The following is a 27,587-nucleotide window of genomic DNA, read 5'->3' on the forward strand; positions in this document are numbered from 1 at the left end:
AGATTTCCCGCCTCAGATTCCCCGCCTCAGATTCCCCGCCTCAGATTCCCCACCTCAGATTCCCCGCCTCAGATTCCCCGCCTCAGATTCCCCGCCTCAGATTCCCCGCCTCAGATTCCCCGCCTCTGATTGCCTGCCTCTGATTCCCTGCCTCTGGTTCCCTGCCTCTGATTCCCTGCCTCTGATTCCGCACCTCTGATTCCACGCCTCTCTTTCCGTATCTCTGATTCCCCGCCTCTGATTCCCTGCCTCTGATACCCTGCCTCTCTTTGCCTGCCTCTATTTCGGTGCCTCTTTCTCTGCATCTAGATTCCCACATCTCATTTGCCCCCTCTGATAACCCGCCTCTGATTCCATGCCTCTGATTCCCCGCCTCGGATTCCCCGCCTCTGATTCCCCGCCTCTGATTCCCCGCCTCTGATTCCCTGCCTCAGATTCCCTGCCTCAGATTCCCTGCCTCAGATTCCCTGCATCTGATTCCCCGCCTCTGATTCCCCGCCTCTTTTTCCCTGCCTCTGATTCCCCACCTCTGATTCCCCGCCTCTGATTCCCTGCCTCTGTTTCCCCGCCTCTGATTCCCGCCTCTGATTTCCCGCCTCAGATTCCCCGGCTCTGATTCCCTGCCTGAGATTCCCTGCCTCAGATTCCCTGCCTATGATTCCCTGCCTCAGATTCCCCGCCTCAGATTCCCTGCCTCAGATTCCCCACCTCAGATTCCCCGCCTCAGATTCCCTGCCTCTGATTCCCTGCCTCTGATTCCCTGCCTCTGATTCCCGGCCTCTATATCCCTGCCTCTGATTCCCTGCCTCTGATTCCGCGCCTCTGATTCCCCGCCTCTCTTTCCGTGTCTCTGATTCCCCGCCTCAGATTCCCTGCCTCTGATACCCTGCCTCTCTTTGCCTGCCTCTATTTCGGTGCCTCTTTCTCTGCATCTAGATTCCCACATCTCATTTGCCCCCTCTGATAACCCGCCTCTGATTCCATGCCTCTGATTCCCCGCCTCGGATTCCCCGCCTCTGATTCCCCGCCTCTGATTCCCCGCCTCTGATTCCCTGCCTCAGATTCCCTGCCTCAGATTCCCTGCCTCAGATTCCCTGCATCTGATTCCCCGCCTCTGATTCCCCGCCTCTTTTTCCCTGCCTCTGATTCCCCACCTCTGATTCCCCGCCTCTGATTCCCTGCCTCTGTTTCCCCGCCTCTGATTCCCGCCTCTGATTTCCCGCCTCAGATTCCCCGGCTCTGATTCCCTGCCTGAGATTCCCTGCCTCAGATTCCCTGCCTATGATTCCCTGCCTCTGATTCCACGCCTCTCTTTCCGTATCTCTGATTCCCCGCCTGTAATTCCCTGCCTATGATACCCTGCCTCTCTTTGCCTGCCTCTATTTCGGTGCCTCTTTCTCTGCATCTAGTTTCCCACATCTCATTTGCCCCCTCTGATAACCCGCCTCTGATTCCATGCCTCTGATTCACCGCCTCTGATTCCCCGCCTCTTATTCCCTGCCTCTGATTCCCCGCCTCTGATTCCCTGACTCCGATTCCCTGCCTCAGATTCCCTGCCTCAGTTTCCCTGCCTCTGATTCCCCACCTCTGATTCCCCGCCTCTTATTCCCCGCCTCTGATTCCCCGCCTCTGATTCCCCGCCTCTGATTCCCCGCATCTGATTCCCTGCCTCAGATTCCCCGGCTCTGATTCCCTGCATTAGATTCCCTGCCTCAGATTCCCTGCCTCTGATTCCCCGCATCTGATTCCCTGCCTCAGATTCCCTGCCTCAGATTCCCTGCCTCTTATTCCCTGCCTTTGATTCCCCGCCTCTTATTCCCCACCTCTGATTCCCAGCATCTGATTCCCCGCCTATGATTCCCTGCCTCTGCTTCCCCGCCTCTGATAACCCGCCTCTGATTCCCCGCCTCAGATTCCCCGCCTCAGATTCCCTGCCTCAGATTCCCCGCCTGAGATTCCCCGCTTCAGATTCCCCGCCTCAGATTCCCCGCCTCAGATTCCCCGCCTCAGATTCCCCGCCTCAGATTCCCCACCTCAGATTCCCCGCCTCAGATTCCCCGCCTCAGATTTCCCGCCTCAGATTCCCCGCCTCAGATTCCCCGCCTCAGATTCCCCACCTCAGATTCCCCGCCTCAGATTCCCCGCCTCAGATTCCCCGCCTCAGATTCCCCGCCTCAGATTCCCCGCCTCTGATTGCCTGCCTCTGATTCCCTGCCTCTGGTTCCCTGCCTCTGATTCCCTGCCTCTGATTCCGCACCTCTGATTCCACGCCTCTCTTTCCGTATCTCTGATTCCCCGCCTCTGATTCCCTGCCTCTGATACCCTGCCTCTCTTTGCCTGCCTCTATTTCGGTGCCTCTTTCTCTGCATCTAGATTCCCACATCTCATTTGCCCCCTCTGATAACCCGCCTCTGATTCCATGCCTCTGATTCCCCGCCTCGGATTCCCCGCCTCTGATTCCCCGCCTCTGATTCCCCGCCTCTGATTCCCTGCCTCAGATTCCCTGCCTCAGATTCCCTGCCTCAGATTCCTTGCCTCAGAATCCCTGCCTCTGATTCCCCGCCTCTGATTCCCCGCCTCATTTTCCCTGCCTCTGATTCCCCGCCTCTGATTCCCGCCTCTGATTCCCTGCCTCTGTTTCCCCGCCTCTGAATCCCCGCGTCTGATTCCCCGCCTCAGATTCCCCGGCTCTGATTCCCTGCCTGAGATTCCATGCCTCAGATTCCCCACCTCAGATACCCTGCCTCAGATTCCGCGCCTCAGATTCACCGCCTCAGATTCCCCGCCTCAGATTCCCCGCCTCAGATTCCCCGCCTCAGATTCCCCGCCTCAGATTCACTGCCTCAGATTCCCTGCCTCTTTTCCCTGCCTCTGATTCCCCGCCTCTGATTCCCCGCCTCTTATTCCCCGCCTCTGATTCCCCGCCTCTGATTCCCCGCGTCTGATTCCCTGCCTCAGATTCCCCAGCTCTGATTCCCTGCATTAGATTCCCTGCCTCAGATTCCCTGCCTCTGATTACCCGCCTCTGATTCCCTGCCTCTGATTCCCCGCCTCTGATTCCTGCCTCAGATTCCCTGCCTCTGATTCCCCGCCTCTGATTCCCTGCCTCAGATTCCACGCCTCTGATTCCCTGCCTCAGATTCCCTGCCTCAGATTCCCCGCCTCTGATTCCCTGCCTGAGATTCCACGCCTGAGATTCCCCGCCTCAGATTCCCCACCTCAGATTCCCCGCCTCAGATTCCCCGCCTCAGATTTCCCGCCTCAGATTCCCCGCCTCAGATTCCCCGCCTCAGATTCCCCGCCTCAGATTCCCCGCCTCAGATATCCCGCCTCAGATTCCCCGCCTCTGATTCCCCGCCTCAGATTCCCCGCATCTGATTCCCTGCCTCAGATTCCCTGCCTCAGATTCCCTGCCTCAGATTCCCCGCCTCTGATTCCCTGCCTGAGATTCCACGCCTGAGATTCCCCGCCTCAGATTCCCCACCTCAGATTCCCCGCCTCAGATTCCCCGCCTCAGATTTCCCGCCTCAGATTCCCCGCCTCAGATTCCCCGCCTCAGATTCCCCGCCTCAGATTCCCCGCCTCAGATATCCCGCCTCAGATTCCCCGCCTCTGATTCCCCGCCTCAGATTCCCCGCATCTGATTCCCTGCCTCAGATTCCCCGGCTCTGATTCCCTGCATTAGATTCCCTGCCTCAGATTCCCTGCCTCTGATTCCCCGCATCTGATTCCCTGCCTCTGATTCCTGCCTCAGAATCCCTGCCTCAGATTCCCTGCCTCAGATTCCCTGCCTCTTATTCCCTGCCTTTGATTCTCCGCCTCTTATTCCCCGCCTCAGATTCCCCGCCTCAGATTCCCAGCCTCAGATTCCCTGCCTCAGATTCCCTGCCTCAGATTCCCTGCCTCTGATTCCCCGCCTCTGATTCCCCGCCTCTTATTCCCCGCCTCTGATTCCCCGCCTCTGATTCCCCGTGTCTGATTCCCTGCCTCAGATTCCCCGGCTCTGATTCCCTGCATTAGATTCCCTGCCTCAGATTCCGTGCCTCTGATTCCCCGCCTCTGATTCCCTGCCTCTGATACCCCGCCTCTGATTCCTGCCTCAGATTCCCTGCCTCAGATTCCCTGCCTCAGATACCCTGCCTCTTATTCCCAGCCTTTGATTCCCCGCCTCTTATTCCCCGCCTCTGATTCCCAGCCTCTGATTCCCCGACTCTGATTCCCTGCCTCTGTTTCCCCGCCTCTGATTCCCCGCCTCTGATTCCCCGCCTCAGATTCCCCGCCTCAGATTCCCTGCCTGAGATTCCACGCCTGAGATTCCCCGCCTCAGATTCCCCGCCTCAGATTCCCGGCCTCAGATTCCCCGCCTCAGATTCCCCGCCTCAGATTCCCCGCCTCAGATTCCCCGCCTCAGATTCCCCGCCTCTGATTCCCCGCCTCAGATTCCCCGGCTCTGATTCCCCGCCTAAGATTCCCTGCCTCAGATTCCCCGCCTCAGATTCCCCGCCTCAGATTCCCCGCCTCAGATTCCCCGCCTCAGATTCCCCGCCTCAGATTCCCCTCCTCAGATTCCCCGCCTCTGATTCCCTGCCTCTGATTCCCTGCCTCTGATTCCCTGCCTCTGATTCCCTGCCTCTGATTCCCTGCCTCTGATTCCACGCCTCTCTTTCCGTATCTCTGATTCCCCGCCTGTAATTCCCTGCCTATGATACCCTGCCTCTCTTTGCCTGCCTCTATTTCGGTGCCTCTTTCTCTGCATCTAGTTTCCCACATCTCATTTGCCCCCTCTGATAACCCGCCTCTGATTCCATGCCTCTGATTCACCGCCTCTGATTCCCCGCCTCTTATTCCCTGCCTCTGATTCCCCGCCTCTGATTCCCTGACTCCGATTCCCTGCCTCAGATTCCCTGCCTCAGTTTCCCTGCCTCTGATTCCCCACCTCTGATTCCCCGCCTCTTATTCCCCGCCTCTGATTCCCCGCCTCTGATTCCCCGCCTCTGATTCCCCGCATCTGATTCCCTGCCTCAGATTCCCTGGCTCTGATTCCCTGCATTAGATTCCCTGCCTCAGATTCCCTGCCTCTGATTCCCCGCATCTGATTCCCTGCCTCAGATTCCCTGCCTCAGATTCCCTGCCTCTTATTCCCTGCCTTTGATTCCCCGCCTCTTATTCCCCACCTCTGATTCCCAGCATCTGATTCCCCGCCTATGATTCCCTGCCTCTGCTTCCCCGCCTCTGATAACCCGCCTCTGATTCCCCGCCTCAGATTCCCCGCCTCAGATTCCCTGCCTCAGATTCCCCGCCTGAGATTCCCCGCTTCAGATTCCCCGCCTCAGATTCCCCGCCTCAGATTCCCCGCCTCAGATTCCCCGCCTCAGATTCCCCACCTCAGATTCCCCGCCTCAGATTCCCCGCCTCAGATTTCCCGCCTCAGATTCCCCGCCTCAGATTCCCCGCCTCAGATTCCCCACCTCAGATTCCCCGCCTCAGATTCCCCGCCTCAGATTCCCCGCCTCAGATTCCCCGCCTCAGATTCCCCGACTCTGATTGCCTGCCTCTGATTCCCTGCCTCTGGTTCCCTGCCTCTGATTCCCTGCCTCTGATTCCGCACCTCTGATTCCACGCCTCTCTTTCCGTATCTCTGATTCCCCGCCTCTGATTCCCTGCCTCTGATACCCTGCCTCTCTTTGCCTGCCTCTATTTCGGTGCCTCTTTCTCTGCATCTAGATTCCCACATCTCATTTGCCCCCTCTGATAACCCGCCTCTGATTCCATGCCTCTGATTCCCCGCCTCGGATTCCCCGCCTCTGATTCCCCGCCTCTGATTCCCCGCCTCTGATTCCCTGCCTCAGATTCCCTGCCTCAGATTCCCTGCCTCAGATTCCCTGCATCTGATTCCCCGCCTCTGATTCCCCGCCTCTTTTTCCCTGCCTCTGATTCCCCACCTCTGATTCCCCGCCTCTGATTCCCTGCCTCTGTTTCCCCGCCTCTGATTCCCGCCTCTGATTTCCCGCCTCAGATTCCCCGGCTCTGATTCCCTGCCTGAGATTCCCTGCCTCAGATTCCCTGCCTATGATTCCCTGCCTCTGAGTCCCCGCGTCAGATTCCCCGGCTCTGATTCCCTGCCTGAGATTCCCTGCCTCAGATTCCCCGCCTCAGATTCCCTGCCTCAGATTCCCCGCCTCAGATTCCCCACCTCAGATTCCCCGCCTCAGATTCCCCACCTCAGATTCCCCGCCTCAGATACCCCGCCTCAGATTCCCCACCTCAGATTCCCCGCCTCAGATTCCCTGCCTCTGATTCCCTGCCTCTGATTCCCTGCCTCTGATTCCCGGCCTCTATATCCCTGCCTCTGATTCCCTGCCTCTGATTCCGCGCCTCTGATTCCCCGCCTCTCTTTCCGTGTCTCTGATTCCCCGCCTCAGATTCCCTGCCTCAGATACCCTGCCTCTCTTTGCCTTCCTCTATTTCCGTGCCTCTTTCTCTGCATCTAGTTTCCCACATCTCATTTGCCCCCTCTGATAACCCGCCTCTGATTCCATGCCTCTGATTCCCCGCCTCAGATTCCCCGCCTCTGATTCCCCACCTCTGATTCCCTGCCTCAGATTCCCTGCCTCAGATTCCTTGCCTCAGATTCCCTGCCTCTGATTCCCCGCCACTGATTCCCCGCCTCATTTTCCCTGCCTCTGATTCCCCGCCTCTGATTCCCGCCTCTGATTCCCTGCCTCTGTTTCCCCGCCTCTGAATCCCTGCGTCTGATTCCCAGCATCTGATTCCCCGCCTATGATTCCCTGCCTCTGCTTCCCCGCCTCTGATAACCCGCCTCTGATTCCCCGCCTCAGATTCCCCGCCTCAGATTCCCTGCCTCAGATTCCCCGCCTGAGATTCCCCGCTTCAGATTCCCCGCCTCAGATTCCCCGCCTCAGATTCCCCGCCTCAGATTCCCCGCCTCAGATTCCCCACCTCAGATTCCCCGCCTCAGATTCCCCGCCTCAGATTTCCCGCCTCAGATTCCCCGCCTCAGATTCCCCGCCTCAGATTCCCCACCTCAGATTCCCCGCCTCAGATTCCCCGCCTCAGATTCCCCGCCTCAGATTCCCCGCCTCAGATTCCCCGCCTCTGATTGCCTGCCTCTGATTCCCTGCCTCTGGTTCCCTGCCTCTGATTCCCTGCCTCTGATTCCGCACCTCTGATTCCACGCCTCTCTTGCCGTATCTCTGATTCCCCGCCTCTGATTCCCTGCCTCTGATACCCTGCCTCTCTTTGCCTGCCTCTATTTCGGTGCCTCTTTCTCTGCATCTAGATTCCCACATCTCATTTGCCCCCTCTGATAACCCGCCTCTGATTCCATGCCTCTGATTCCCCGCCTCGGATTCCCCGCCTCTGATTCCCCGCCTCTGATTCCCCGCCTCTGATTCCCTGCCTCAGATTCCCTGCCTCAGATTCCCTGCCTCAGATTCCCTGCATCTGATTCCCCGCCTCTGATTCCCCGCCTCTTTTTCCCTGCCTCTGATTCCCCACCTCTGATTCCCCGCCTCTGATTCCCTGCCTCTGTTTCCCCGCCTCTGATTCCCGCCTCTGATTTCCCGCCTCAGATTCCCCGGCTCTGATTCCCTGCCTGAGATTCCCTGCCTCAGATTCCCTGCCTATGATTCCCTGCCTCTGAGTCCCCGCGTCAGATTCCCCGGCTCTGATTCCCTGCCTGAGATTCCCTGCCTCAGATTCCCCGCCTCAGATTCCCTGCCTCAGATTCCCCGCCTCAGATTCCCCACCTCAGATTCCCCGCCTCAGATTCCCCGCCTCAGATTCCCCGCCTCAGATACCCCGCCTCAGATTCCCCACCTCAGATTCCCCGCCTCAGATTCCCTGCCTCTGATTCCCTGCCTCTGATTCCCTGCCTCTGATTCCCGGCCTCTATATCCCTGCCTCTGATTCCCTGCCTCTGATTCCGCGCCTCTGATTCCCCGCCTCTCTTTCCGTGTCTCTGATTCCCCGCCTCAGATTCCCTGCCTCAGATACCCTGCCTCTCTTTGCCTTCCTCTATTTCCGTGCCTCTTTCTCTGCATCTAGTTTCCCACATCTCATTTGCCCCCTCTGATAACCCGCCTCTGATTCCATGCCTCTGATTCCCCGCCTCAGATTCCCCGCCTCTGATTCCCCACCTCTGATTCCCTGCCTCAGATTCCCTGCCTCAGATTCCTTGCCTCAGATTCCCTGCCTCTGATTCCCCGCCACTGATTCCCCGCCTCATTTTCCCTGCCTCTGATTCCCCGCCTCTGATTCCCGCCTCTGATTCCCTGCCTCTGTTTCCCCGCCTCTGAATCCCCGCGTCTGATTCCCCGCCTCAGATTCCCCGGCTCTGATTCCCTGCCTGAGATTCCATGCCTCAGATTCCCCACCTCAGATTCCCTGCCTCAGATTCCCCGCCTCAGATTCCCCGCCTCAGATTCCCCGCCTCAGATTCCCCGCCTCAGATTCCCCGCCTCAGATTCCCCGCCTCAGATTCCCCGCCTCAGATTCCCTGCCTCAGATTCCCTGCCTCTGATTCCCCGCCTCTGATTCCCCGCCTCTTATTCCCCGCCTCTGATTCCCCGCCTCTGATTCCCCGCGTCTGATTCCCTGCCTCAGATTCCCCGGCTCTGATTCCCTGCATTAGATTCCCTGCCTCAGATTCCCTGCCTCTGATTCCCCGCCTCTGATTCCCTGCCTCTGATTCCCCGCCTCTGATTCCTGCCTCAGATTCCCTGCCTCAGATTCCCTGCCTCAGATTCCGTGCCTCTTATTCCCAGCCTTTGATTCCCCGCCTCTTATACCCCGCCTCTGATTCCCAGCCTCTGATTCCCCGACTCTGATTCCCTGCCTCTGTTTCCCCGCCTCAGATTCCCCGCCTCTGATTCCCCGCCTCAGATTCCCCGCCTCAGATACCCTGCCTGAGATTCCACGCCTGAGATTCCCCGCCTCAGATTCCCCACCTCATATTCCCCGCCTCAGATTCCCCGCCTCAGAACCCCGCCTCAGATTCCCCGCCTCAGATTCCCCGCCTCAGATTTCCCGCCTCAGATTCCCGGCCTCAGATTCCCGGCCTCAGATTCCCCGCCTCAGATTCCCCGCCTCAGATTCCCCGCCTCATATTCCCCGCCTCAGGTTCCCCGCCTCTGATTGCCTGCCTCTGATTCCCTGCCTCTGATTCCCTGCCTCTGATTCCCTGCCTCTGATTCCCTGCCTCTGATTCCCTGCCTCTGATTCCCTGCCTCTGATTCCCTGCCTCTGATTCCGCGCCTCTGATTCCACGCCTCTCTTTCCGTATCTCTGATTCCCCGCCTCTGATTCCCTGCCTCTGATTCCCCGCCTCTTATTCCCCGCCTCTGATTCCCAGCCTCTGATTCCCCGACTCTGATTCCCTGCCTCTGTTTCCCCGCCTCTGATTCCCCGCCTCTGATTCCCCGCCTCAGATTCCCCGCCTCAGATTCCCTGCCTGAGATACCACGCCTGAGATACCCCGCCTCAGATTCCCCGCCTCAGATTCCCCGCCTCAGATTCCCCGCCTCAGATTTCCCGCCTCAGATTCCCCGCCTCAGATTCCCCGCCTCAGATTCCCCGCCTCAGATTCCCCGCAGCAGATTCCCCGCCTCAGATTCCCTGCCTCAGATTCCCCGCCTCAGATTCCCCGCCTCAGATTCCCCACCTCTGATTCCCTGCCTCTGATTCCCTGCCTCTGATTCCCTGCCTCAGATTCCCTGCCTCAGATTCCCTGCCTCAGATTCCCTGCCTCTGATTGCCTGCCTCTGATTCCCTGCCTCTGATTCCCCGCCTCAGATTCCCCGCCTCAGATTCCCTGCCTGAGATACCACGCCTGAGATACCCCGCCTCAGATTCCCCGCCTCAGATTCCCCGCCTCAGATTCCCCGCCTCAGATTTCCCGCCTCAGATTCCCCGCCTCAGATTCCCCGCCTCAGATTCCCCGCCTCAGATTCCCCGCCTCAGATTCCCCGCCTCAGATTCCCCGCCTCAGATTCCACGCCTCAGATTCCCCGCAGCAGATTCCCCGCCTCAGATTCCCTGCCTCAGATTCCCCGCCTCAGATTCCCCGCCTCAGATTCCCCACCTCTGATTCCCTGCCTCTGATTCCCTGCCTCTGATTCCCTGCCTCAGATTCCCTGCCTCAGATTCCCTGCCTCAGATTCCCTGCCTCTGATTGCCTGCCTCTGATTCCCTGCCTCTGATTCCCTGCCTCTGATTCCCTGCCTCTGATTCCCTGCCTCTGATTCTCTGCCTCTGATTCCCTGCCGCTGATTCCGCGCCTCTGATTCCACGCCTCTCTTTCCTTGTCTCTGATTCCCCGCCTCTGAATCCGTGCCTCTGATACCCTGCCTCTCTTTGCCTGCCTCTATTTCCGTGCCTCTTTCTCTGCATCTAGTTTCCCACATCTCATTTGCCCCCTCTGATAACCCGCCTCTGATTCCATGCCTCTGATTCACTGCCTCAGATTCCCTGCCTCAGATTCCCCGACTCAGATTTACCGCCTCAGATTCCCCGCCTCAGATTCCCTGCCTCAGATTCCCTGCCTCTGATTCCCTGCCTCTGATTCCCCACCTCTGATTCCCCGCCTCAGATTCCCTGGCTCTGATTCTCTGGCTCAGATTCCCTGCCTTAGATTCCCTGCCTCTGATTCCCCGCATCTGATTCCAGGCCTCTTATTCCCCACCTCTGATTCCCAGCCTCTGATTGCCTGCCACTGATTGCCCGCCTCTTATTCCCCGCCTCTGATTCCCCGCCTCTGATTCCCCACCTCTGTCTGTATGCCTCTCTTTCGCCTCCGCTTTTACCCCTCCACTCTTTCCGCGCCTCTCTTTCCCTCCCTCAATTTCAACAACTCTGTTTGATCTGTTCTGTGTACCTCATTTTCAACACACAAGTTCCAACAACTATGTTTCACCCATCTCTTTCCCCGCCTCTATTTATCCGCCTATGTTTACCCGCCTCTGTTTACCCACCTGTTCCACCGCCTCTGATTCCCCGCCTCTGATTCCCCACCTCTGTCTCTACGCCTCTCTTTCGCCTCCACTCTTTCCCCTCCACTCATTCCGTGCCTGTCTTTCCCTCCCTCAATTTCAACAACACTGTTTGATCTGTTTTGTGTACCTCATTTTAAACACACAAGTTCCAACCACTATGTTTTGCCCGCCTCTTTCCCCGCCTCTATTTATCCACCAATGTTTACCTGCCACTGTTTACCCGCCTGTTTCCCCGCCTCTGATTCCCCACCTTTCATTCCCCGCCTCTCTTTCCCTGCCTCTAATTCCGCGCCTCTTTCTCTGCCTCTCTTTCCCCACATCTCTTTTCCTCCCGCTGATTCCCCGCATCTGATTCCCCGCCTCTGATTCCCTGCCTCAGATTCCCCGCCTCTGATTCCCTGCCTGAGATTCCACGCCTGAGATTCCCCTCCTCAGATTCCCCGCCTCAGATTCCCTGCATCAGATACCCTGCCTCTCTTTGCCTTTCTCTATTTCCGTGCCTCTTTCTCTGCATCTAGTTTCCCACATCTCATTTGCCCCCTCTGATAACCCGCCTCTGATTCCATGCCTCTGATTCCCCGCCTCAGATTCCCCGCCTCTGATTCCCCGCCTCTGATTCCCTGCCTCCGATTCCCTGCCTCAGATTCCTTGCCTCAGAATCCCTGCCTCTGATTCCCCGCCTCTGATTCCCCGCCTCATTTTCCCTGCCTCTGATTCCCCGCCTCTGATTCCCGCCTCTGATTCCCTGCCTCTGTTTCCCCGCCTCTGAATCCCCGCATCTGATTCCCCGCCTCAGATTCCCCGGCTCTGATTCCCTGCCTGAGATTCCATGCCTCAGATTCCCCACCTCAGATACCCTGCCTCAGATTCCGCGCCTCAGATTCACCGCCTCAGATTCCCCGCCTCAGATTCCCCGCCTCAGATTCCCCGCCTCAGATTCCCCGCCTCAGATTCACTGCCTCAGATTCCCTGCCTCTTTTCCCTGCCTCTGATTCCCCGCCTCTGATTCCCCGCCTCTTATTCCCCGCCTCTGATTTCCCGCCTCTGATTCCCCGCGTCTGATTCCCTGCCTCAGATTCCCCGGCTCTGATTCCCTGCATTAGATTCCCTGCCTCAGATTCCCTGCCTCTGATTACCCGCCTCTGATTCCCTGCCTCTGATTCCCCGCCTCTGATTCCTGCCTCAGATTCCCTGCCTCTGATTCCCCGCCTCTGATTCCCTGCCTCAGATTCCACGCCTCTGATTCCCTGCCTCAGATTCCCTGCCTCAGATTCCCCGCCTCTGATTCCCTGCCTGAGATTCCACGCCTGAGATTCCCCGCCTCAGATTCCCCACCTCAGATTCCCCGCCTCAGATTCCCGGCCTCAGATTCCCCGCCTCAGATTCCCCGCCTCAGATTTCCCGCCTCAGATTCCCGGCCTCAGATTCCCCGCCTCAGATTCCCCGCCTCAGATTCCCCGCCTCAGATATCCCGCCTCAGATTCCCTGCCTCAGATTCCCCGGCTCTGATTCCCTGCATTAGATTCCCTGCCTCAGATTCCCTGCCTCTGATTCCCCGCATCTGATTCCCTGCCTCTGATTCCTGCCTCAGAATCCCTGCCTCAGATTCCCTGCCTCAGATTCCCTGCCTCTTATTCCCTGCCTTTGATTCTCCGCCTCTTATTCCCCGCCTCAGATTCCCCGCCTCAGATTCCCAGCCTCAGATTCCCTGCCTCAGATTCCCTGCCTCAGATTCCCTGCCTCTGATTCCCCGCCTCTGATTCCCCGCCTCTTATTCCCCGCCTCTGATTCCCCGCCTCTGATTCCCCGCGTCTGATTCCCTGCCTCAGATTCCCCGGCTCTGATTCCCTGCATTAGATTCCCTGCCTCAGATTCCGTGCCTCTGATTCCCCGCCTCTGATTCCCTGCCTCTGATACCCCGCCTCTGATTCCTGCCTCAGATTCCCTGCCTCAGATTCCCTGCCTCAGATACCCTGCCTCTTATTCCCAGCCTTTGATTCCCCGCCTCTTATTCCCCGCCTCTGATTCCCAGCCTCTGATTCCCCGACTCTGATTCCCTGCCTCTGTTTCCCCGCCTCTGATTCCCCGCCTCTGATTCCCCGCCTCAGATTCCCCGCCTCAGATTCCCTGCCTGAGATTCCACGCCTGAGATTCCCCGCCTCAGATTCCCCGCCTCAGATTCCCGGCCTCAGATTCCCCGCCTCAGATTCCCCGCCTCAGATTCTCCGCCTCAGATTCCCCGCCTCAGATTCCCCATCCTCTGATTCCCCGCCTCAGATTCCCCGGCTCTGATTCCCCGCCTAAGATTCCCTGCCTCAGATTCCCCGCCTCAGATTCCCCGCCTCAGATTCCCCGCCTCAGATTCCCCGCCTCAGATTCCCCGCCTCAGATTCCCCTTTTCAGATTCCCCGCCTCTGATTCCCTGCCTCTGATTCCCTGCCTCTGATTCCCTGCCTCTGATTCCCTGCCTCTGATTCCCTGCCTCTGATTCCACGCCTCTCTTTCCGTATCTCTGATTCCCCACCTGTAATTCCCTGCCTATGATACCCTGCCTCTCTTTGCCTGCCTCTATTTCGGTGCCTCTTTCTCTGCATCTAGTTTCCCACATCTCATTTGCCCCCTCTGATAACCCGCCTCTGATTCCATGCCTCTATTCACCGCCTCTGATTCCCCGCCTCTTATTCCCTGCCTCTGATTCCCCGCCTCTGATTCCCTGACTCCGATTCCCTGCCTCAGATTCCCTGCCTCAGTTTCCCTGCCTCTGATTCCCCACCTCTGATTCCCCGCCTCTTATTCCCCGCCTCTGATTCCCCGCCTCTGATTCCCCGCCTCTGATTCCCCGCATCTGATTCCCTGCCTCAGATTCCCCGGCTCTGATTCCCTGCATTAGATTCCCTGCCTCAGATTCCCTGCCTCTGATTCCCCGCATCTGATTCCCTGCCTCTGATTCCCCGCCTCTGATTCCTGCCTCAGAATCCCTGCCTCAGATTCCCTGCCTCAGATTCCCTGCCTCTTATTCCCTGCCTTTGATTCCCCGCCTCTTATTCCCCGCCTCTGATTCCCAGCATCTGATTCCCCGCCTATGATTCCCTGCCTCTGCTTCCCCGCCTCTGATAACCCGCCTCTGATTCCCCGCCTCAGATTCCCCGCCTCAGATTCCCCGCCTCAGATTCCCCGCCTCAGATTCCCCACCTCAGATTCCCCGCCTCAGATTCCCCGCCTCAGATTTCCCGCCTCAGATTCCCCGCCTCAGATTCCCCGCCTCAGATTCCCCACCTCAGATTCCCCGCCTCAGATTCCCCGCCTCAGATTCCCCGCCTCAGATTCCCCGCCTCAGATTCCCCGCCTCTGATTGCCTGCCTCTGATTCCCTGCCTCTGGTTCCCTGCCTCTGATTCCCTGCCTCTGATTCCGCACCTCTGATTCCACGCCTCTCTTTCCCTATCTCTGATTCCCCGCCTCTGATTCCCTGCCTCTGATACCCTGCCTCTCTTTGCCTGCCTCTATTTCGGTGCCTCTTTCTCTGCATCTAGATTCCCACATCTCATTTGCCCCCTCTGATAACCCGCCTCTGATTCCATGCCTCTGATTCCCCGCCTCGGATTCCCCGCCTCTGATTCCCCGCCTCTGATTCCCCGCCTCTGATTCCCTGCCTCAGATTCCCTGCCTCAGATTCCCTGCCTCAGATTCCCTGCATCTGATTCCCCGCCTCTGATTCCCCGCCTCTTTTTCCCTGCCTCTGATTCCCCACCTCTGATTCCCCGCCTCTGATTCCCTGCCTCTGTTTCCCCGCCTCTGATTCCCGCCTCTGATTTCCCGCCTCAGATTCCCCGGCTCTGATTCCCTGCCTGAGATTCCCTGCCTCAGATTCCCTGCCTATGATTCCCTGCCTCTGAGTCCCCGCGTCAGATTCCCCGGCTCTGATTCCCTGCCTCAGATTCCCCGCCTCAGATTCCCCACCTCAGATTCCCCGCCTCAGATTCCCCGCCTCAGATTCCCCGCCTCAGATACCCCGCCTCAGATTCCCCACCTCAGATTCCCCGCCTCAGATTCCCTGCCTCTGATTCCCTGCCTCTGATTCCCTGCCTCTGATTCCCGGCCTCTATATCCCTGCCTCTGATTCCCTGCCTCTGATTCCGCGCCTCTGATTCCCCGCCTCTCTTTCCGTGTCTCTGATTCCCCGCCTCAGATTCCCTGCCTCAGATACCCTGCCTCTCTTTGCCTTCCTCTATTTCCGTGCCTCTTTCTCTGCATCTAGTTTCCCACATCTCATTTGCCCCCTCTGATAACCCGCCTCTGATTCCATGCCTCTGATTCCCCGCCTCAGATTCCCCGCCTCTGATTCCCCACCTCTGATTCCCTGCCTCAGATTCCCTGCCTCAGATTCCTTGCCTCAGATTCCCTGCCTCTGATTCCCCGCCTCTGATTCCCCGCCTCATTTTCCCTGCCTCTGATTCCCCGCCTCTGATTCCCGCCTCTGATTCCCTGCCTCTGTTTCCCCGCCTCTGAATCCCCGCGTCTGATTCCCCGCCTCAGATTCCCCGGCTCTGATTCCCTGCCTGAGATTCCATGCCTCAGATTCCCCACCTCAGATTCCCTGCCTCAGATTCCCCGCCTCAGATTCCCCGCCTCAGATTCCCCGCCTCAGATTCCCCGCCTCAGATTCCCCGCCTCAGATTCTCCGCCTCAGATTCCCTGCCTCAGATTCCCTGCCTCAGATTCCCTGCCTCTGATTCCCCGCCTCTGATTCCCCGCCTCTTATTCCCCGCCTCTGATTCCCCGCCTCTGATTCCCCGCGTCTGATTCCCTGCCTCAGATTCCCCGGCTCTGATTCCCTGCATTAGATTCCCTGCCTCAGATTCCCTGCCTCTGATTCCCCGCCTCTGATTCCCTGCCTCTGATTCCCCGCCTCTGATTCCTGCCTCAGATTCCCCGCCTCATATTCCCCGCCTCAGGTTCCCCGCCTCTGATTGCCTGCCTCTGATTCCCTGCCTCAGATTCCCTGCCTCAGATTCCGTGCCTCTTATTCCCAGCCTTTGATTCCCCGCCTCTTACACCCCGCCTCTGATTCCCAGCCTCTGATTCCCCGACTCTGATTCCCTGCCTCTGTTTCCCCGCCTCAGATTCCCCGCCTCTGATTCCCCGCCTCAGATTCCCCGCCTCAGATTCCCTGCCTGAGATTCCACGCCTGAGATTCCCCGCCTCAGATTCCCCACCTCATATTCCCCGCCTCAGATTCCCCGCCTCAGATTCCCCGCCTCAGATTCCCCGCCTCAGATTCCCCGCCTCAGATTTCCCGCCTCAGATTCCCGGCCTCAGATTCCCCGCCTCAGATTCCCCGCCTCAGATTCCCCGCCTCAGATTCCCCGCCTCATATTCCCCGCCTCAGGTTCCCCGCCTCTGATTGCCTGCCTCTGATTCCCTGCCTCTGATTCCCTGCCTCTGATTCCCTGCCTCTGATTCCCTGCCTCTGATTCCCTGCCTCTGATTCCCTGCCTCTGATTCCCTGCCTCTGATTCCCTGCCTCTGATTCCACGCCTCTGATTCCACGCCTCTCTTTCCGTATCTCTGATTCCCCGCCTCTGATTCCCTGCCTCTGATTCCCCGCCTCTTATTCCCCGCCTCTGATTCCCAGCCTCTGATTCCCCGACTCTGATTCCCTGCCTCTGTTTCCCCGCCTCTGATTCCCCGCCTCTGATTCCCCGCCTCAGATTCCCCGCCTCAGATTCCCTGCCTGAGATTCCACGCCTGAGATACCCCGCCTCAGATTCCCAGCCTCAGATTCCCCGCCTCAGATTCCCCGCCTCAGATTTCCCGCCTCAGATTCCCCGCCTCAGATTCCCCGCCTCAGATTCCCCGCCTCAGATTCCCCGCCTCAGATTCCCCGCCTCAGATTCCCCGCCTCAGATTCCACGCCTCAGATTCCCCGCAGCAGATTCCCCGCCTCAGATTCCCTGCCTCAGATTCCCCGCCTCAGATTCCCCGCCTCAGATTCCCCACCTCTGATTCCCTGCCTCTGATTCCCTGCCTCTGATTCCCTGCCTCAGATTCCCTGCCTCAGATTCCCTGCCTCAGATTCCCTGCCTCTGATTGCCTGCCTCTGATTCCCTGCCTCTGATTCCCTGCCTCTGATTCCCTGCCTCTGATTCCCTGCCTCTGATTCTCTGCCTCTGATTCCCTGCCGCTGATTCCGCGCCTCTGATTCCACGCCTCTCTTTCCTTGTCTCTGATTCCCCGCCTCTGAATCCGTGCCTCTGATACCCTGCCTCTCTTTGCCTGCCTCTATTTCCGTGCCTCTTTCTCTGCATCTAGTTTCCCACATCTCATTTGCCCCCTCTGATAACCCGCCTCTGATTCCGTGCCTCTGATTCACTGCCTCAGATTCCCTGCCTCAGATTCCCCGACTCAGATTTACCGCCTCAGACTCCCCGCCTCAGATTCCCTGCCTCAGATTTCCTGCCTCTGATTCCCTGCCTCTGATTCCCCACCTCTGATTCCCCGCCTCAGATTCCCTGGCTCTGATTCTCTGGCTCAGATTCCCTGCCTTAGATTCCCTGCCTCTGATTCCCCGCATCTGATTCCAGGCCTCTTATTCCCCACCTCTGATTCCCAGCCTCTGATTGCCTGCCACTGATTGCCCGCCTCTTATTCCCCGCCTCTGATTCCCCGCCTCTGATTCCCCACCTCTGTCTGTATGCCTCTCTTTCGCCTCCGCTTTTTACCCTCCACTCTTTCCGCGCCTCTCTTTCCCTCCCTCAATTTCAACAACTCTGTTTGATCTGTTCTGTGTACCTCATTTTCAACACACAAGTTCCAACAACTATGTTTCACCCATCTCTTTCCCCGCCTCTATTTATCCGCCTATGTTTACCCGCCTCTGTTTACCCACCTGTTCCACCGCCTCTGATTCCCCGCCTCTGATTCCCCACCTCTGTCTCTACGCCTCTCTTTCACCTCCACTCTTTCCCCTCCACTCATTCCGTGCCTGTCTTTCCCTCCCTCAATTTCAACAACACTGTTTGATCTGTTTTGTGTACCTCATTTTAAACACACAAGTTCCAACCACTATGTTTTGCCCGCCTCTTTCCCCGCCTCTATTTATCCACCAATGTTTACCTGCCACTGTTTACCCGCCTGTTTCCCCGCCTCTGATTCCCCACCTTTCATTCCCCGCCTCTCTTCCCCTGCCTCTAATTCCGCGCCTCTTTCTCTGCCTCTCTTTCCCCACATCTCTTTTCCTCCCGCTGATTCCCCGCCTCTGATTCCCCGCCTCTGATTCCCTGCCTCAGATTCCCCGCCTCTGATTCCCTGCCTGAGATTCCACGCCTGAGATTCCCCTCCTCAGATTCCCCACCTCAGATTCCCCGCCTCAGATTCCCCGCCTCAGATTCCCCGCCTCAGATTCCCCGCCTCAGATTCCCCGCCTCAGATTTCCCTCCTCAGATTCTCGGCCTCAGATTCCCCGCCTCAGATTCCCCGCCTCAGATTTCCCGCCTCAGATTCCCGGCCTCAGATTCCCCGCCTCAGATTCCCCGCCTCAGATTCCCCGCCTCAGATTCCCCGCCTCAGATTCCCCGCCTCTGATTCCCCGCCTCAGATTCCCCGCATCTGATTCCCTGCCTCAGATTCCCCGGCTCTGATTCCCTGCATTAGATTCCCTGACTCAGATTTCCTGCCTCTGATTCCCCGCATCTGATTCCCTGCCTCTGATTCCCCGCCTCTGATTCCTGCCTCAGAATCCCTGCCTCAGATTCCCTGCCTCAGATTCCCTGCCTCTTATTCCCTGCCTTTGATTCTCCGCCTCTTATTCCCCGCCTCAGATTCCCCGCCTCAGATTCCCAGCCTCAGATTCCCTGCCTCAGATTCCCTGCCTCAGATTCCCTGCCTCTGATTCCCCGCCTCTGATTCCCCGTCTCTTATTCCCCGCCTCTGATTCCCCGCCTCTGATTCCCCGCGTCTGATTCCCTGCCTCAGATTCCCCGGCTCTGATTCCCTGCATTAGATTCCCTGCCTCAGATTCCCTGCCTCTGATTCCCCGCCTCTGATTCCCTGCCTCTGATTCCCCGCCTCTGATTCCTGCCTCAGATTCCCTGCCTCAGATTCCCTGCCTCAGATACCCTGCCTCTTATTCCCAGCCTTTGATTCCCCGCCTCTTATTCCCCGCCTCTGATTCCCAGCCTCTGATTCCCCGACTCTGATTCCCTGCCTCTGTTTCCCCGCCTATGATTCCCCGCCTCTGATTCCCCGCCTCAGATTCCCCGCCTCAGATTCCCTGCGTGAGATTCCACGCCTGAGATTCCCCGCCTCAGATTCACCACCTCAGATTCCCCGCCTCAGATTCCCCGCCTCAGATTCCCCGCCTCAGATTCTCCGCCTCAGATTCCCCGCCTCAGATTTCCCACCTCAGATTCCCGGCCTCAGATTCCCCGCCTCAGATTCCCCGCCTCTGATTCCCCGCCTCAGATTCCCCGCCTCAGATTCCCCTCCTCTGATTCCCCGCCTCAGATTCCCCGGCTCTGATTCCCCGCCTAAGATTCCCTGCCTCAGATTCCCCGCCTCAGATTCCCCGCCTCAGATTCCCCGCCTCAGATATCCCGCCTCAGATTCCCCGCCTCAGATTCCCCGCCTCAGATTCCCCGCCTCAGATTCCCCGCCTCAGATTCCCCGCCTCAGATTCCCCGCCTCAGATTCCATGCCTCAGATTCCCCACCTCAGATTCCCCGCCTCAGATTCCCCGCCTCAGATTCCCCGCCTCAGATTCCCCGCCTCAGATTCCCCGCCTCTGATTCCCTGCCTCTGATTCCCTGCCTCTGATTCCCTGCCTCTGATTCCCTGTCTCTGATTCCCTGCCTCTGATTCCGTGCCTCTGATTCCCTGCCTCTGATTCCGCGCCTCTGATTCCACGCCTCTCTTTCCGTATCTCTGATTCCCTGCCTCTAATTCCATGCCTATGATACCCTGCCTCTCTTTGCCTGCCTCTATTTCGGTGCCTCTTTCTCTGCATCTAGTTTCCCACATCTCATTTGCCCCCTCTGATAACCCGCCTCTGATTCCATGCCTCTGATTCCCCGCCTCTTATTCCCCGCCTCTTATTCCCTGCCTCTGATTCCCCGCCTCTGATTCCCTGACTCCGATTCCCTGCCTCAGATTCCCTGCCTCAGATTCCCTGCCTCTGATTCCCCACCTCTGATTCCCCGCCTCTTATTCCCCGCCTCTGATTCCCCGCCTCTGATTCCCCGCCTCTGATTCCCCGCATCTGATTCCCTGCCTCAGATTCCCCGGCTCTGATTCCCTGCATTAGATTCCCTGCCTCAGATTCCCTGCCTCTGATTCCCCGCATCTGATTCCCTGCCTCTGATTCCCCGCCTCTGATTCCTGCCTCAGAATCCCTGCCTCAGATTCCCTGCCTCAGATTCCCTGCCTCTTATTCCCTGCCTTTGATTCCCCGCCTATTATTCCCCGCCTCTGATTCCCAGCATCTGATTCCCCGCCTATGATTCCCTGCCTCTGTTTCCCCGCCTCTGATAACCCGCCTCTGATTCCCCGCCTCAGATTCCCCGCCTCAGATTCCCTGCCTCAGATTCCCCGCCTGAGATTCCCCGCCTCAGATTCCCCGCCTCAGATTCCCCGCCTCAGATTCCCCACCTCAGATTCCCCGCCTCAGATTCCCCACTTCTGATTCCCCGCCTCAGATTCCCCGCCTCAGATTTCCCGCCTCAGATTCCCCGCCTCAGATTCCCCGCCTCAGATTCCCCACCTCAGATTCCCCGCCTCAGATTCCCCGCCTCAGATTCCCCGCCTCAGATTCCCCGCCTCAGATTCCCCGCCTCTGATTGCCTGCCTCTGATTCCCTGCCTCTGAATCCCTGCCTCTGATTCTCTGCCTCTGATTCCCTGCCTCTGGTTCCCTGCCTCTGATTCCCTGCCTCTGATTCCGCGCCTCTGATTCAACGCCTCTCTTTCCGTATCTCTGATTCCCCGCCTCTGATTCCCTGCATCTGATACCCTGCCTCTCTTTGCCTTTCTCTATTTCCGTGCCTCTTTCTCTGCATCTAGTTTCCCACATCTCATTTGCCCCCTCTGATAACCCGCCTCTGATTCCATGCCTCTGATTCCCCGCCTCAGATTCCCCGCCTCTGATTCCCCGCCTCTGATTCCCTGCCTCCGATTCCCTGCCTCAGATTCCTTGCCTCAGAATCCCTGCCTCTGATTCCCCGCCTCTGATTCCCCGCCTCATTTTCCCTGCCTCTGAATCCCCGCCTCTGATTCCCGCCTCTGATTCCCTGCCTCTGTTTCCCCGCCTCTGAATCCCCGCGTCTGATTCCCCGCCTCAGATTCCCCGGCTCTGATTCCCTGCCTGAGATTCCATGCCTCAGATTCCCCACCTCAGATTCCCTGCCTCAGATTCCGCGCATCAGATTCACCGCCTCAGATTCCCCGCCTCAGATTCCCCGCCTCAGATTCCCCGCCTCAGATTCCCCGCCTCAGATTCCCTGCCTCAGATTCCCTGCCTCTTTTCCCTGCCTCTGATTCCCCGCCTCTGATTCCCCGCCTCTTATTCCCCGCCTCTGATTCCCCGCCTCTGATTCCCCGCGTCTGATTCCCTGCCTCAGATTCACCGGCTCTGATTCCCTGCATTAGATTCCCTGCCTCAGATTCCCTGCCTCTGATTACCCGCCTCTGATTCCCTGCCTCTGATTCCCCGCCTCTGATTCCTGCCTCAGATTCCCTGCCTCAGATTCCCTGCCTCAGATTCCCTGCCTCTTATTCCCAGCCTTTGATTCCCCGCCTCTTATTCCCCGCCACTGATTCCCAGCCTCTGATTCCCCGACTCTGATTCCCTGCCTCTGTTTCCCCGCCTCTGATTCCCCGCCTCTGATTCCCCGCCTCAGATTCCCCGCCTCAGATTCCCTGCCTGAGATTCCACGCCTGAGATTCCCCGCCTCAGATTCCCCACCTCATATTCCCCTCCTCAGATTCCCCGCCTCAGATTCCCCGCTTCAGATTCCCCGCCTCAGATTCCCCGCCTCAGATTTCCCGCCTCAGATTCCCGGCCTCAGATTCCCCGCCTCAGATTCCCCGCCTCAGATTCCCCGCCTCAGATTCCCCGCCTCTGATTGCCTGCCTCTGATTCCCTGCCTCTGATTCCCTGCCTCTGATTCCCTGCCTCTGATTCCCAGCCTCTGATTCCCTGCCTCTGATTCCCTGCCTCTGATTCCCTGCCTCTGATTCCCCACCTCTGATTCCCCGCCTCAGATTCCCTGGCTCTGATTCTCTGGCTCAGATTCCCTGCCTTAGATTCCCTGCCTCTGATTCCCCGCATCAGATTCCAGGCCTCTTATTCCCCACCTCTGATTCCCCGCCTCTGATTGCCTGCCACTGATTGCCCGCCTCTTATTCCCCGCCTCTGATTCCCCGCCTCTGATTCCCCACCTCTGTCTGTATGCCTCACTTTCGCCTCCGCTTTTTCCCCTCCACTCTTTCCGCGCCTCTCTTTCCCTCCCTCAATTTCAACAACTCTGTTTGATCTGTTCTGTGTACCTCATTTTCAACACACAAGTTCCAACCACTATGTTTCACCCATCTCTTTCCCCGCCTCTATTTATCCGCCTATGTTTACCCGCCTCTGTTTACCCACCTGTTCCACCGCCTCTGATTCCCCCCCTCTGATTCCCCACCTCTGTCTCTACGCCTCTCTTTCGCCTCCACTCTTTCCCCTCCACTCATTCCGTGCCAGTCTTTCCCTCCCTCAATTTCAACAACACTGTTTGATCTGTTTTGTGTACCTCATTTTAAACACACAAGTTCCAACCACTATGTTTTGCCCGCCTCTTTCCCCGCCTCTATTTATCCACCAATGTTTACCTGCCACTGTTTACCCGCCTGTTTCCCCGCCTCTGATTCCCCACCTTTCATTCCCCGCCTCTCTTTCCCTGCCTCTAATTCCGCGCCTCTTTCTCTGCCTCTCTTTCCCCACATCTCTTTTCCTCCCGCTGATTCCCCGCCTCTGATTCCCCGCCTCTGATTCCCTGCCTCTGATTCCCCGCCTCTGATTCCCTGCCTCAGATTCCCTGCCTCAGATTCCCCGCCTCTGATTCCCTGCCTGAGATTCCACGCCTGAGATTCCCCGCCTCTGATTCCCTGCCTCTGATTCCCTGCCTCTGATTCCCTGCCTCTGATTCCCTGTCTCTGATTCCCTGCCTCTGATTCCGTGCCTCTGATTCCCTGCCTCTGATTCCGCGCCTCTGATTCCACGCCTCTCTTTCCGTATCTCTGATTCCCTGCCTCTAATTCCATGCCTATGATACCCTGCCTCTCTTTGCCTGCCTCTATTTCGGTGCCTCTTTCTCTGCATCTAGTTTCCCACATCTCATTTGCCCCCTCTGATAACCCGCCTCTGATTCCATGCCTCTGATTCCCCGCCTCTTATTCCCCGCCTCTTATTCCCTGCCTCTGATTCCCCGCCTCTGATTCCCTGACTCCGATTCCCTGCCTCAGATTCCCTGCCTCAGATTCCCTGCCTCTGATTCCCCACCTCTGATTCCCCGCCTCTTATTCCCCGCCTCTGATTCCCCGCCTCTGATTCCCCGCCTCTGATTCCCCGCATCTGATTCCCTGCCTCAGATTCCCCGGCTCTGATTCCCTGCATTAGATTCCCTGCCTCAGATTCCCTGCCTCTGATTCCCCGCATCTGATTCCCTGCCTCTGATTCCCCGCCTCTGATTCCTGCCTCAGAATCCCTGCCTCAGATTCCCTGCCTCAGATTCCCTGCCTCTTATTCCCTGCCTTTGATTCCCCGCCTATTATTCCCCGCCTCTGATTCCCAGCATCTGATTCCCCGCCTATGATTCCCTGCCTCTGTTTCCCCGCCTCTGATAACCCGCCTCTGATTCCCCGCCTCAGATTCCCCGCCTCAGATTCCCTGCCTCAGATTCCCCGCCTGAGATTCCCCGCCTCAGATTCCCCGCCTCAGATTCCCCGCCTCAGATTCCCCACCTCAGATTCCCCGCCTCAGATTCCCCACTTCTGATTCCCCGCCTCAGATTCCCCGCCTCAGATTTCCCGCCTCAGATTCCCCGCCTCAGATTCCCCGCCTCAGATTCCCCACCTCAGATTCCCCGCCTCAGATTCCCCGCCTCAGATTCCCCGCCTCAGATTCCCCGCCTCAGATTCCCCGCCTCTGATTGCCTGCCTCTGATTCCCTGCCTCTGAATCCCTGCCTCTGATTCTCTGCCTCTGATTCCCTGCCTCTGGTTCCCTGCCTCTGATTCCCTGCCTCTGATTCCGCGCCTCTGATTCAACGCCTCTCTTTCCGTATCTCTGATTCCCCGCCTCTGATTCCCTGCCTCTGATACCCTGCCTCTCTTTGCCTTTCTCTATTTCCGTGCCTCTTTCTCTGCATCTAGTTTCCCACATCTCATTTGCCCCCTCTGATAACCCGCCTCTGATTCCATGCCTCTGATTCCCCGCCTCAGATTCCCCGCCTCTGATTCCCCGCCTCTGATTCCCTGCCTCCGATTCCCTGCCTCAGATTCCTTGCCTCAGAATCCCTGCCTCTGATTCCCCGCCTCTGATTCCCCGCCTCATTTTCCCTGCCTCTGAATCCCCGCCTCTGATTCCCGCCTCTGATTCCCTGCCTCTGTTTCCCCGCCTCTGAATCCCCGCGTCTGATTCCCCGCCTCAGATTCCCCGGCTCTGATTCCCTGCCTGAGATTCCATGCCTCAGATTCCCCACCTCAGATTCCCTGCCTCAGATTCCGCGCATCAGATTCACCGCCTCAGATTCCCCGCCTCAGATTCCCCGCCTCAGATTCCCCGCCTCAGATTCCCCGCCTCAGATTCCCTGCCTCAGATTCCCTGCCTCTTTTCCCTGCCTCTGATTCCCCGCCTCTGATTCCCCGCCTCTTATTCCCCGCCTCTGATTCCCCGCCTCTGATTCCCCGCGTCTGATTCCCTGCCTCAGATTCACCGGCTCTGATTCCCTGCATTAGATTCCCTGCCTCAGATTCCCTGCCTCTGATTACCCGCCTCTGATTCCCTGCCTCTGATTCCCCGCCTCTGATTCCTGCCTCAGATTCCCTGCCTCAGATTCCCTGCCTCAGATTCCCTGCCTCTTATTCCCAGCCTTTGATTCCCCGCCTCTTATTCCCCGCCTCTGATTCCCAGCCTCTGATTCCCCGACTCTGATTCCCTGCCTCTGTTTCCCCGCCTCTGATTCCCCGCCTCTGATTCCCCGCCTCAGATTCCCCGCCTCAGATTCCCTGCCTGAGATTCCACGCCTGAGATTCCCCGCCTCAGATTCCCCACCTCATATTCCCCTCCTCAGATTCCCCGCCTCAGATTCCCCGCTTCAGATTCCCCGCCTCAGATTCCCCGCCTCAGATTTCCCGCCTCAGATTCCCGGCCTCAGATTCCCCGCCTCAGATTCCCCGCCTCAGATTCCCCGCCTCAGATTCCCCGCCTCTGATTGCCTGCCTCTGATTCCCTGCCTCTGATTCCCTGCCTCTGATTCCCTGCCTCTGATTCCCAGCCTCTGATTCCCTGCCTCTGATTCCCTGCCTCTGATTCCCTGCCTCTGATTCCCCACCTCTGATTCCCCGCCTCAGATTCCCTGGCTCTGATTCTCTGGCTCAGATTCCCTGCCTTAGATTCCCTGCCTCTGATTCCCCGCATCAGATTCCAGGCCTCTTATTCCCCACCTCTGATTCCCCGCCTCTGATTGCCTGCCACTGATTGCCCGCCTCTTATTCCCCGCCTCTGATTCCCCGCCTCTGATTCCCCACCTCTGTCTGTATGCCTCACTTTCGCCTCCGCTTTTTCCCCTCCACTCTTTCCGCGCCTCTCTTTCCCTCCCTCAATTTCAACAACTCTGTTTGATCTGTTCTGTGTACCTCATTTTCAACACACAAGTTCCAACCACTATGTTTCACCCATCTCTTTCCCCGCCTCTATTTATCCGCCTATGTTTACCCGCCTCTGTTTACCCACCTGTTCCACCGCCTCTGATTCCCCCCCTCTGATTCCCCACCTCTGTCTCTACGCCTCTCTTTCGCCTCCACTCTTTCCCCTCCACTCATTCCGTGCCAGTCTTTCCCTCCCTCAATTTCAACAACACTGTTTGATCTGTTTTGTGTACCTCATTTTAAACACACAAGTTCCAACCACTATGTTTTGCCCGCCTCTTTCCCCGCCTCTATTTATCCACCAATGTTTACCTGCCACTGTTTACCCGCCTGTTTCCCCGCCTCTGATTCCCCACCTTTCATTCCCCGCCTCTCTTTCCCTGCCTCTAATTCCGCGCCTCTTTCTCTGCCTCTCCTTCCCCACATCTCTTTTCCTCCCGCTGATTCCCCGCCTCTGATTCCCCGCCTCTGATTCCCTGCCTCTGATTCCCCGCCTCTGATTCCCTGCCTCAGATTCCCTGCCTCAGATTCCCCGCCTCTGATTCCCTGCCTGAGATTCCACGCCTGAGATTCCCCGCCTCAGATTCCCCACCTCAGATTCCCCGCCTCAGATTCCCCGCCTCAGATTCCCCGCCTCAGATTCCCCGCCGCAGATTCCCCGCCTCAGATTTCCCGCCTCAGATTCCCGGCCTCAGATTCCCCGCCTCAGATTCCCCGCCTCAGATTTCCCGCCTCAGATTCCCCGCATCAGATTCCCCGCCTCAGATTCCCCGCCTCAGATTCCCCGCCTCAGATTCCCCGCCTCAGATTCCCCGCCTCTGATTCCCCGCCTCAGATTCCCCGCATCTGATTCCCTGCCTCAGATTCCCCGGCTCTGATTCCCTGCATTAGATTCCCTGCCTCAGATTCCCTGCCTCTGATTCCCCGCATCTGATTCCCTGCCTCTGATTCCCCGCCTCTGATTCCTGCCTCAGAATCCCTGCCTCAGATTCCCTGCCTCAGATTCCCTGCCTCTTATACCCTGCCTTTGATTCTCCGCCTCTTATTCCCCGCCTCAGATTCCCCGCCTCAGATTCCCAGCCTCAGATTCCCTGCCTCAGATTCCCTGCCTCAGATTCCCTGCCTCTGATTCCCCGCCTCTGATTCCCCGCCTCTTATTCCCCGCCTCTGATTCCCCGCCTCTGATTCCCCGCGTCTGATTCCCTGCCTCAGATTCCCCGGCTCTGATTCCCTGCATTAGATTCCCTGCCTCAGATTCCGTGCCTCTGATTTCCCGCCTCTGATTCCCTGCCTCTGATTCCTGCCTCAGATTCCCTGCCTCAGATTCCCTGCCTCAGATACCCTGCCTCTTATTCCCAGCCTTTGATTCCCCACCTCTTATTCCCCGCCTCTGATTCCCAGCCTCTGATTCCCCGACTCTGATTCCCTGCCTCTGTTTCCCCGCCTCTGATTCCCCGCCTCTGATTCCCCGCCTCAGATTCCCCGCCTCAGATTCCCTGCCTGAGATTCCACGCCTGAGATTCCCCGCCTCAGATTCCCCGCCTCAGATTCCCGGCCTCAGATTCCCCGCCTCAGATTCCCCGCCTCAGATTCCCCGCCTCAGATTCCCCGCCTCAGATTCCCCGCCTCTGATTCCCCGCCTCAGATTCCCCGGCTCTGATTCCCCGCCTCAGA

Source organism: Narcine bancroftii, chromosome 3 (assembly GCF_036971445.1).
Source record: "Narcine bancroftii isolate sNarBan1 chromosome 3, sNarBan1.hap1, whole genome shotgun sequence".
Taxonomy (NCBI): Eukaryota; Metazoa; Chordata; class Chondrichthyes; order Torpediniformes; family Narcinidae; genus Narcine; species Narcine bancroftii.